Genomic DNA, 12,820 nt, shown 5'->3' with positions numbered 1-12,820 from the left:
AGAGTTTATTGCTAAGTGAGTCTCCCCTTAAATTTCCGCAAAAGGACCCAAAATAAATTACTGTGTATTGTGGCAGATAACTCATCTACTGGCACTATCAGTTATTGCTTTTGCTACTAATTAACCAGCATATATATATATATATATATATATATATATATATATATATATATATATATATATATATATATATATATATATATATATATATATATATATATACATATATATATATATATATATATATATATATATATATATATATATATATATATATAAATATAATAGTAGCAAATAATATACAAATACATGTATGTATGTATGTATGTATGTATGTATGTATGTATGTATGTATGTATGTATGTATGTATGTATGTATGTATGTATGTATGTATGTATGTATGTATGTATGTATGTATGTATGTATGTATGTATGTATGTATGAATGTAACTAAAAGAAATAGAGATTCTTACTAAAAATAGAGCTCCATAGAAGCACCCGACACAAGCATTTATACACATAATATTTGCAAACATTTGATTTCCACGCATCTTTTTTAGATCTTGGTACTTTGTTTTTATATAATTTTTATTTTATATTAAAACGTTTGAACGTAATTTTAAACAAATAGTTCAATTAAAAAATCAACGAATGAATTTGAATTTTATAAGATTGCAACAAGATAATATTTTCAAGGATATTTTAAAGCAAAAAAGGCTTGTTTTTAACAGACATTTAAATTTATAAAGAAATAAAAAACAAAAACTTATATAATATAAACAATTTTTTTTACCAATAAATGTATTATTTTCTAATTATTTATACTATCATCTAACATACTGCTTTTAAATCAGCAGTAAATAAATAGCTTTACAATAAATGAATGCTAATAAATAAAAGTCATTAATGTTAAAAATAGTCGTTGCTTTCATAAATCCGGGGAGAGATAAGATTCTCAGAAATCGACATTTTCCCGCGAAAACCTCATTAAGACATTATCTTTCCGCAAAAACATTTTTATAACATCTGGAACTTTGGAAAACATGAACTTTTGTAATAGATTAGAGGCACTGCTAACTACTGAAATCCTATGTGCTTTATAATTTTTAGCTTTGTTTTTTGAAATATTTTTAGAAAAAAACAGACATTTATTCAACGTTCTATGCTAACCTCTTTCAATAAATATTTTATTAGCCATATAACACCAACTTTTACAAACGTAAAAGCTTTTTTTTATTAAGAAAATCTCATGCGTTTGAAAATGTTTTATTTAATATTTTAACTTTGTTTATGAAAAAATTATTTTCAAAAAAAACTTTTATATAAAAAAAACAACTGTAAAAATGCATTTTGTGATATTATAAAGTTAATTGTGTAAAGCAGGTTTAAGTTTAAAGAAAAATTTTGATTACGGAAGTTATTTTGTCTATTATTCTGGTTAAAGTTATTGCTAAAATGTCTGTTGAATTAGTGTAAAAAGTATTGGCAGTTATAAGAATTCTTAAAGTTTAATAATTAAATCGGTTTTGTTGAAAGAGTGTAAGTCACAAAATACAAAATTTTCAAAAAAACTTAATAAACGTATGAGTTTTTAATAGAAGCTATATACGTTTGATAGTTTATTGTGTCGTTTAATAGTTTATTGTGTGGACGCAATGGAGCTATACGTTTGATAGTTTATTGTGAGGACTCAAGGGCGCTATAACGTTAGAGATGAGGCAGAAAATGGATTGGGGTTGGGGGTTAAAGTATGTCATATTATTTATTCTTGAAATAATTGATTTACATGATAATTATATTAATAATAAAAACATCATAAATTTTCATATTATAAATGATTAATAGCACTTCTTTTAACTCATTTAAGATAAAAAAAATCAAAAACAGAGTGTGGAGTGTGGTGTAACTGGTAATAATTTAACTGATAACATTCTCTTAACATATGGATTAGCTTTTACATTCAAGGAATAGTTTTATAAAATACTAAAGCACTATTTTAAATTTTTATTACAAGACCCTGCACAACGTTCAAAGTTTTGAAAATCTTTGTCATTCTCATTTTCAATAGCTTTTGTTGATTTATCCAACTCTGAGAATGAGCTCGATTCTTCTGAACCACCGTCACTAGGACTCGCTGAAAGTTTATCATGAAGTTTTTGAGCATATCACCATATTCCAAGCACCTAAATAATCCAGACCTCTTGTTTGTAAAAATTTGGAAGATTGTATCAAAATGATGAACACACGTAGAAGCAGAAAGACTTAAAGAAGCACATCAAATCGACACCATTTATCTTGCAGTAATATGGCTTTGAATGTTTCAATTCGAATCTTAAAGACATTCTTATACAATTAAAACTTGCAATAGAGCATAAAAAAATTCCATTTGTGGAGCATCATAATTTCCAAGAATTCGTAAAATTGTCACCTGTTTAAACCACCAGCGTGTTCCAACAACTTTTTTTGTCTTTTCAGTTTTGCTGATCCAATTTTTTGCCCAATGAGAACGCCCGTCCAAGCATTCATTCTATTGCAAAAACTGCCAAAGTAATTTGCCGTACTCTGCAAGAAATCTATTAAATTTTTGGCATTTTTTACTTTTTTCTTCAATAGCTGTTGTGGATCAATGCAGGAGGTGTGCGTTAAATGACATGTATACATCATTTGGTGGAAGGTCGTTAATGTAACGTTGGAATCTCTTCAACATGCATGTTTGTTGCTTCATTAAAGGATTCAACCACAATTCTTTCCATTTTTTGACCATTGGCTTTAAGCTCTAATTTCAATATTTGGTACAGCCCTGCATCTGTTGCATTCATAACTTCTTTTGCATAAAACAAACGCTTTCACGTCCTCTCTAAGTATAAACGGCAAGATTGTCATCTCGTGATCAATCACTGACGTATCTTGACTACCATCCATTTAAACACTGAATTTCTGATTACCATTTTCCTTGACTATATAAATCTTTGTCAAGTTTAAAATAGCAGCTTTAATATTGTTAAATGCAATATATATATATATATATATATATATATATATATATATATATATATATATATATATATATATATATATATATATTTATATAAATATATATATATATATATATATATATATATATATATATATATGTATATATTTATATATATATATATATATATATATATATATATATATATATATATATATATATATATATATATATATATATATATATATACTTATATACATGTATATTTATATATGTATATATATATATATACTTATATATATGTATATATATATATATATTAGGGTAGGTCGATTTTAGCTTTTTTTTCGAATTTTAAGTTGCGTAATGTTGCAGTTACTGTGTCTAGGTTAGAAATGAGGTTTTGCCAAATCTCAAGTATCCTGGTTTGAAAATGGCTTGCGGATTTACATTTCAAGTCTTAGTTTTGGACTAGTTTTGTTAAATTGTTAATTAAAATGTTGAAATATTTTATTTTAAGTATAATAATCTCGTTTAAAAATATCTTGTTTCAAATTTATAAAGTAACCAATAAACGATTTCTTAAAAAGCGCAATTGTTTTAAGAGGCCAATAAATTTTCGCTAAATAGTTTACACGCATTTTCGAAGGAACTAATGGATTTACATAATTTAGTCGGAGGAACTAATGGTTTTACTAAATTCCTGAATGAAAATGATTGGGACTCATGGCCCCTTCATTTTGATAACGAGGGGGCCATGGGCCCTCAAATTTTTTTAAAAGGGTTTAATTTCTTTATTTTTTACTAAAGCCAATTTTTAATAGTAAGTTTTGATATTTTAGGTTTTTTCGGTGCTTTCACCCCCACTAAAAAGTCACGCTGTTACCCATGACTCTAAGTGTTAAACTTTAATACAGTTTACATTTTTAATTAGTCCACGAGAAATGCCAAAAGTTAAGGCTACAATTATACGGATGAAAAGTGAAAAAAAAATATAGTGGTGGCTCATGTGAATTATCAATAACAGATCCAAGCACTTTAAAACAGGTTATTCAGTACTATTACTACCTTGTTCATATAAATCCAAATAAGCAAATAAGCAATAACATAAAATCAATTTGGGCTACAGTAAACCCAAGTTTACCTCTTATAACGGACAAATCTATTAATAGGAAAGTTAAAAATCTTCTCGTACTTGTTAAGGATATTAATCGCAAGCATGGAAAAGCAAGCGCTAAAAGAAATCTAGAAGCAAACTTAGACAAAATTTTTGATATTTCTAAAGTAATAAACTCACCTCAAGGAGAAGTACTAAAGAAATGCATTAAACCTGAACATCACCTCACATTTACTTATGAAGATGGAGAATCGAGTGGAAATTATTTGACTCATAGGACGATTCCTGTCACTGGTGCTACAGGCTTAGTTCTTGCTACCGAAACGTTCAGTGTTTTACCAGAACATAACAGTTTGGAAAGTATACAAGCTGTTCTTCTTGATAATACTGCTACCAATACTGGACCAATAAGTGGCTTAGTTGTAAAACTAGAAGAGTTTTTAAAAAGAAAACTACAATTAATTGGGTGCACCTTATATCAAAATGAACTTCCGTTACGAGCTCTTTTTGTGAAACTTGATGGTGACACAACCGGGCCAAAAAGCTTCAGTGGTCTACTTGGCAAAAGATGTGCTGAAAATATTCAGGATAGAGATCAAGTTTTGTTTGAATGTATTGAAAACCCAATTGTAGATAAATATATTCCAGAAGAAATACTAACAGATCTTAGTTGCGATCAAAGACTTTTATTTGAATATTGCAAAGGAAAAGGTATTGGTAAAGTTTCTGATAAATGGGCTGCCTATAAAATTGGACCGGTTAACCATGCAAGGTGGCTAACACTAGCTATTCGCCTTCTTTGTTTGTATACTAGAGACAATCAACCAACTGTTTCTTTAAAAAAACTTGTATAATTTATTGTTCAGATTTACGCTCCAGCGTGGTTCGAAATAAAAAAATCTTCAAAATTTCACGAATCCCCACGCCTTATTTTTTCTACTGTTACTAGAATAAATAGTCTCCCCTTTGATGATGTTAAACATATTGTTAGAAAAAAAACATTAAAAACAACGCATTGTGTCTAAAACCTGAATATTCTTTATGCCATGCTAAAAGATAATGACAGCAATATACGAAACTTTGGTTTTCAAATCTTTCTGGCTCTAAGGCAAAGGTATTTTTTTATAATTAACTAAAATAAATTAAAAAAAAAAGACACATAAAATGTGGTAATTGCCTTTGATTTATATTTATAGAGTAAACAACACAAGTTTGGAAGTAAATTTGAAGAAAATTCCGGAAATTAATTTTAATGCTAATTATTTGTATGAGTTGGTTGACATCATCAATACTAAATTTACGGAGCCCCCAACAACACAAAATTTTTCAATTGAGCAAATCCAATATATGATTGACAATAATGTTGAAACTGAAATTCCCGACTTTCCATCTCACTCCCAGAGTGTTGAGCGAGCAGTAAAACTTGTGTCAGAAGCATCCCAATACGTCTATGGGTTCGAGAATCGATACAGCTGCAATTTTTGCATATAACGCCTTTTAAGGTTTATTCGCATAATCCTACAAATTTTAGAATTTAAATCCGCAAGCGATTCTTCATTCAAAATCTCTCAAATTTTGAGAGTAATCATATTTTAACTGTCTCCAACTACTGCAATATTACGCAATATGCGGAATTAAAATCGACCTACCCTAATATATATATATATATATATATATATATATATATATATATATATATATATATATAATGTAAATTAGTAGATTTTCACTTTGGAAAAATTTTTTTCACTTGACACTGTTTTTCATCAAAAAGACTCATCAGAAATGAATGATCAAATTAATAAGACTTTTATGCCTATATAAATGGAAGTTTTATTATTTTATTATTATAAATTAAATTACTGGAAGTTGCAAATGTCTCAACTACTGTAAATTTTCACACATTTGTGGAGTTTGCTGACACTATTATAAAAAAAATTCTTTAAAAATGATTGCTTATGCTTTTTCAAAAAAATATTTTTTAAGAGGGGTATTTAATGTAACTATTATTTGAGATTACTTATTTTTTTAATTTTTTAAGAGAAACTTTTTTTTGTGCCTGCATTTAGAAATTAATTCCAATTTTTTGTTTAATAAATTCTTTTGGTTTGCATGTGTAATTATTTCAAATTTTTATTGTAGGCATAATATGCAGGCGCTGTTTTAAGGATGGACCAATTCAGTATAAAATCATCAGTATTTTTTATCTTTTAATTTCCATATATATTTTAACAGCATGGTGTTTTTGAATACTTTTTTTTTTTAAAAGATTGCTTATTATTGGCAAAACGTTTTTTCCATTAACTCTATGTTATGCCAATATATTGTTTATCAGGTACATTCTTAATTACATTTATATACCACATTTATATAACACATTTTTTGATAAACAACTTCCACCCATGGGACATTGTTATTTTGTTTACAATTAAAATTTTCTGAAGTTTTTTCATTTAGGACTTCATTTTTATTTAACAAAGCATTATTGTGACATTTTATAATTCTTTCCATATTATTTGTGCAACTGTAGCCAACTTTAATTGCATTTCGGTAAAAATTTTATGCAATTTATCAGAGGGCGAGAAATGCTTATCGACCAATTTTAAAAACACTTTTTTTATGTTAGTGGAAACATTTTTGCTGTATAGGGGGTTGAACCAAATTACATTTAGGGGGTTGAACCAAATTACATCTAGTTCTGTTTCGCATTTTGTATTCTTTTTTTCAGGGTCAAATTTTAATTCAAAATTTTCAAAACCACTTTTTTTAAGGGAAACTTCAAATATTTATTTAGAGGGTTTAGAGAGTTTGAAATTTTCATTTCAGGAATTTTGGTTAAACCTGTTATTAAATAAAATCGGGATTTGTTTTTGAATTTGGGGTAGATGATTTGAGTTAATATCAATATACAATAATTCATCGTTTAGTTTTTTGAAAGGCTTATATGAATTTTCCGGGAGGTTAATTGTGACATCAAGAAAGTTCACAATTTTTAAATTTATGTTTATTTCGATTTGAAAGCCAATATTTTAAAAAATTTAATAATATCTTTTCTAATTTTTATCTAGCTGTGGACCAGATTTTAACTATATATATATATATATTATATATATATATATATATATATATATATATATATATATATATATATATATATATATATATATATATATATATATATATATATATATATATATATATATATATATATATCTATATATATATATGTATATATATATAAATATATATATATATATATATATATATATATATATATATATATATATGTATATATATATAAATATATATATATATATATATATTTATATATATATATGTATATATATAAATATATATATATATATATATATACATATATATATGTATATATAAATATATATATATATATATTAACGAAGAAAAAAACAACTTTTTCTATGGTACTATGGTATTCAATGGCTGATGATTGGCGTATAGGCATGAAACTTAAAGTACCATAGAAAAAGTTGTTTTTTCTTCGTTAATATATATGTATATCGCTCTATTTGAAGTATCTTTTTAATATTGAGCACTCTTTTACGACTATGAGTTTTGTTTTATTATTATAATACAAAATAGTCTTAAATATCAATATATATATATATATATATATATATATATATATATATATATATATATATATATATATATATATATATACATACACAACCGTTTAATCGCACTTTGTGAAAAGTTTAATCGCACTTTGTGAAAAGTTAGATTATATAATGAAAATAGACTTTATTTGGGATATTTAAAATGCTACAACTACAAAAATGTATAATTTTATTTAGTTTTTTGATAATTTACTCATTTTTCTAAGGAGAAATTATAAATTTTTACTTATAAATTGGTTCTTTAAATTAAATATCATTTTCATTAATATAACCGCCTCTGGCGAATACGAGGCATTCTGTTACACAGCAGTTGTAAATATCCACCAAACTTGAATCCATTAATGAAGCTATCCACCAATGACCATCAACAGCATTCGAAAGCAGTTCATTTGGATTGCAATCGGGACCCTGAGATAGTCAAGCCATCAGCTGTAGTACTCTTTTCCCAGATTTATTCTATAAATATTTTTTCATGAATTTAGCTGTATATTTAGGATTGTTGTCTTATTGGAAAACAAATTCTTCATCAACAAGTTATGTTCCGTGATCCGAAACATGCCTTCCAAAATTTACAAATAAATCTATTTGTCATTTTTTCGTCAATTTTCACAAAGTTTCCGACTTACTAACCTTCAAAACAACCTCAAACCATAATGTTGCTATCCCCGTGTTTAATTGTTTGCAGTTTGCAATCATCTAGCATCCTTTCTCCAGATTGACGACAAACAAAGGACCTATCTTTATTACCAAAAATTTCAAACATTGCTTCATCTGTCCAAAGAGCATTATTCCAGTTATCTGGGGTCTGCTTTTTGTGTTCTTTGGCAGAACTCAATTGTTTCTGTTTATGAATTTTGGTCCGACGTTCTTGCTATACTACCTCTGAGACACCTACGTCGTTGGTAGCGTTTAACCGTTGTTGGGCTGATATTCGTTACATGGTGTTCATTGAAACCAGTGGCGATTTCTGGTAATGTTCATGAACAATATTTTTTTTTATGTAGTTGTTAAGGTGCTCCCAGAAGACCAAACGGTCTTATCGCACAACATCGCGGAAGTGTATTTAACTAGGAGGTTTACGCCTCCTCCCGTACTAATGTCGTTTATTGGGCGAGTGCCGGCATTGATCCTCAGATCTCTTGGTTCTGAGGAGAACTCTAACCACTGCGCTACGACTGCACATTAAATTTTGCATAGACCTTATAACTATACACCGGTCTTCCTTTCTTATGATGAAACGAGGTCTTCCATATATTTTTTGCGGCCGTAAAGCGATCTAGTTTATTCTTTTCGTTTAATTGTTTATCGCGCACAATACTCTGATATGCAAAGACGTCGTGAAATATTTAGATTGGAAAGGCCCAAACCATGTAAAGTATAAATTTCCGCTCCTTTTTCTACACTTACCAATTTGTCATTTTGCTGATTAAAATTAAAAAAAAAAAAACTATTCTTAATTTGAAGGAATTTTGATTGAAAAGAAATGTAACTATTTTTTATTGAACAGTCAAAATGCTTATAAAGACTTAAATGGTATTGCGTGATGGTATTGCAACTTCTAAAATAGAAAAACAAATTTTCTTACTAATACTTTTCAATGTTATAATAAGAGTCATTTTCACTATACTTCTAAAATAGGGTTGGTGTATATACGATTTTTCTTAAGGATAGGTGCCGTTGTCAGAGTAGATGGCTGAGCAAATCATTTATGTAGTACAAACAACTGAGCAGGTTTTAAATCAGCTTAATTCTTATCATAGCGATCTATGGTTGGAAGTGAAACATTTATTTCAAAGTATCAGTTATTTTTACAATATATTCCGTAAATAACACACGTTCTAAGTTCCGCAATATTGCGCAAGGCGTTAAGAATAAATCTAACATTTAAGCGTTTGATTTAAAATAAGATTTAAAACGGAAAAACAACAACGTTAATTTTGGAAAATTTTTTCACTAAAGATTTTCTTTTCCTATCCATTCCACGTGAAGTGAATTTAAATTTAACACAACCGGTACACCTAATTTCTTTTTTGAAATTAAAACCTGTATAGACACGTGTTTGTCACGATCCAGGCGTAAAACAAAAACACATGTATACTACGACAGTTTCTATAGTTTAAAACGTGTTTTTTAAACTTTTAAAGTCAAACTTAAATGTCGCATACTTTTATCAGTGGTTTCACATTCTTGACAGAAATTTATTATAATAATATACTACGTTTCCGTAACGTTGAAACCATTATTATTTTAACTGGTATTTATTGTAATTAGTGATAGTTAATTTCACGGAATGAAAACCATTCATGGCAGGTGCTATTGTTTTTGTTTTACAAGGTTTTAATAACGCATCAAAAATCAAGGGTAACTTTTTTCTGAATTGTGCCGGCTGGGAAGAGTTCAAATGACGTTAACAAGCTTTTATTATCGCAATAATAACTAAACCTGTCATTTTGTAAAAGGCACAATTCCATTTATTAAAACTTTTCAAAATCAACAAAAACATTTTTTTTATTAAAATAATGTCTTCGCTGTTAAAGAAACTAAACATAGAAGTAGATAAATAAAGGACATAAAAAAAACATAAATCATACAGAAACTTTTAATTTAAATTTATAAACTAACTGTTAAAAGTCTTGGACTTGTGTCCTTTTCTAAATGATAGGTTCAATTTTAATACTGTAGTTAACATTTTTCTCGCCTACACCAAAGTATAACACAGAACAGAAATAAGATAGAAAATAGTTTTTTTTTTTTTCAATACACGGGTTTATAGTCTTAGTTCCGTTCCCTAAATTATCACAAAATCGTTCAGTAAGATAAATATTTCAAACTTAAGTTTGTGATAAATTTGGTTAGGAAAGATATTTAGCGTTACAAAAATTTTTTATCAAGGACTATATATCTGAGTATGGTCATATTCTGCTTTTCAAATTTTTTCTCAAATCTTCTCAAACTCTAGAAATTTGTACTTTGTTAAACAATTTTGAGATTTACTGGAAGGATCTGAGGCTATAAATCCGTGCGTTGAGTAAATGCGTTTAGATAAAATACATAAACAAATACTTAAAAATATAATCATAACAGCGATTTTGATTTTACCTAAAGTTAAGGAATTAAGCTATATATTTTAAGCTAGAAAAATATATTCTGACGTAGCATTAAACATAAAGCATAAAAATTTAATATCGCGACAAAATACAATAATATTCTAACAAGAACATCCCGACGAAAAACACAAATTCAATGCCTTATAACTTGAAATCAAAATAGGATATTGAGATTTCTTTTTCAGCTAATAGGTACGCTATTAGTTAAAAATAAAATAAAATTGAAAACTATTAAAAAAATATATAAAATTGTAAAGAGTTATTTTTTTTTAAAAAGCAGAATAGGATAAACAAGAAAGTTGGAAATCTACTTCCATTAACTACTGTTAAATATCAAAAAACAGATCACAGTGTATTTGAGAAATTCTTTTGAATTATAAAATAAGCTAAATTCTTATAACTGGTCAAGTAGTTTGGCACAACAAATGTTGTACGCTATGAAAAACAAAGAACTATAATTATAAAATCAGCAGAATTCTAATAAATAATCTAGATCGTACGGAAACAAAGCACTCTAAATTGAAAGTTAATTCCAGAAATTATAAAGCCTTTAGAGACTTAAATCTTGCGCACAAATGTTTTTTCTGTTAGATAGTAAACACCTTATCTATAAAAAAATGATTATTTATATTCTCATGAGTAATGTGATCTGCCAAATAATTCAGCAGATGTTAGAATTTGGTTGTTCAGATTTTTGCATGTTTAGGTACAATATTTTACTTTTGATTGAAGGTCGATGGTGAAATGAACTTACTATCAGTAGTTTTTTAAAAACTAATTGACAGCATATCTTTTTTATTATCAATCTTTAATTAAGCGTGACACATTGCACCTATATTATTTCAGTAAATTTCAATAAAAAGTGCATGGTTATTCATAGCTTATTTGGCGGATCACAATACCATAATTCAATTGATATTTATATTCACAATACCATAATCCAATTAATACTTGTTGTGCCAAATTATTTTGCGTTTCGCTTCAAATAATTCAGTATTTAAATTTTACTCCGAAAATTCGCAAGCTGTCTTTAGCGGTCTAAATTATATATTTTGAAGTCGCAAACGTTACTTTGACTGATAAATAGGCTGATGAGTTGTTATAGTACTGTTGTAAATTTTATACTTTGTTTTATTTACAAAACATTATTTTTCAGAGAACTGTATATCATTGAACTTAGATTGTTTTAAAATTCAACCAAATGCAACGGCGATATAAAGATGGCGGATGTTTTGTCACAAGATTTGATAACATTATTTCAACTGAATGATCAAACTATTTTAGTAATTTTGAGAACTTTCTTTATGATTTTTGTGAGGTTAATGTGAAGTTTAATTATGAACATGTAAGCTTTTTCAAAAATGTTATCCTCCAAATTCAAAAACGAAAGAAACGAGCGGATACTAACAGTATATTTTCTAAAGTATCTAAACATTTTAAAAGCAAAGTTGAAAAAGTGGAAGTTGGCAATTTTCTTTTGCATCTTGTCTCGGAAAACATTTTAAGTTGTTCAACAAAAGATGGAAAAGAATCTTTTAAAGAAGTAGGTAGTCTTAGTAAAAATATTTATAACGATACTATAGAACTATTTCAAGACAAGCTTAAATCTATGGAAATTAAAACAAATAGTTTGGAAACGTAATCAAACAATCTAAAAATGATAGAGAGTAGTATATCAATCCTAAAAGATGAAAAATTCATTCCTACGACAGGAGTAAAGTGAAACGAGGAAAACAATTTCATTTTTTATTGATCACGATAAAAACAAATCAGCTGTGACTAAACTTGAATCATCTAAAATTTCAAGTCGCATTTTATGTAACAGTCATAACATATCGTTTAATTCGACTTATAGTTCATTTGATGAATTGAATATTGTTGACACATCACAAACGGAAGGTACGCATAATAAACCTAATAAAATCATAAAATCAAATGAAGTTCTTTCTATAAACCCAACAAATA

Source organism: Hydra vulgaris, chromosome 11, assembly GCF_038396675.1.
Source record: "Hydra vulgaris chromosome 11, alternate assembly HydraT2T_AEP".
Classification (NCBI taxonomy): Eukaryota; Metazoa; Cnidaria; class Hydrozoa; order Anthoathecata; family Hydridae; genus Hydra; species Hydra vulgaris.
The sequence above is the reverse complement of the archived record's forward strand: the minus strand, read 5'-3'. Positions refer to the sequence as shown.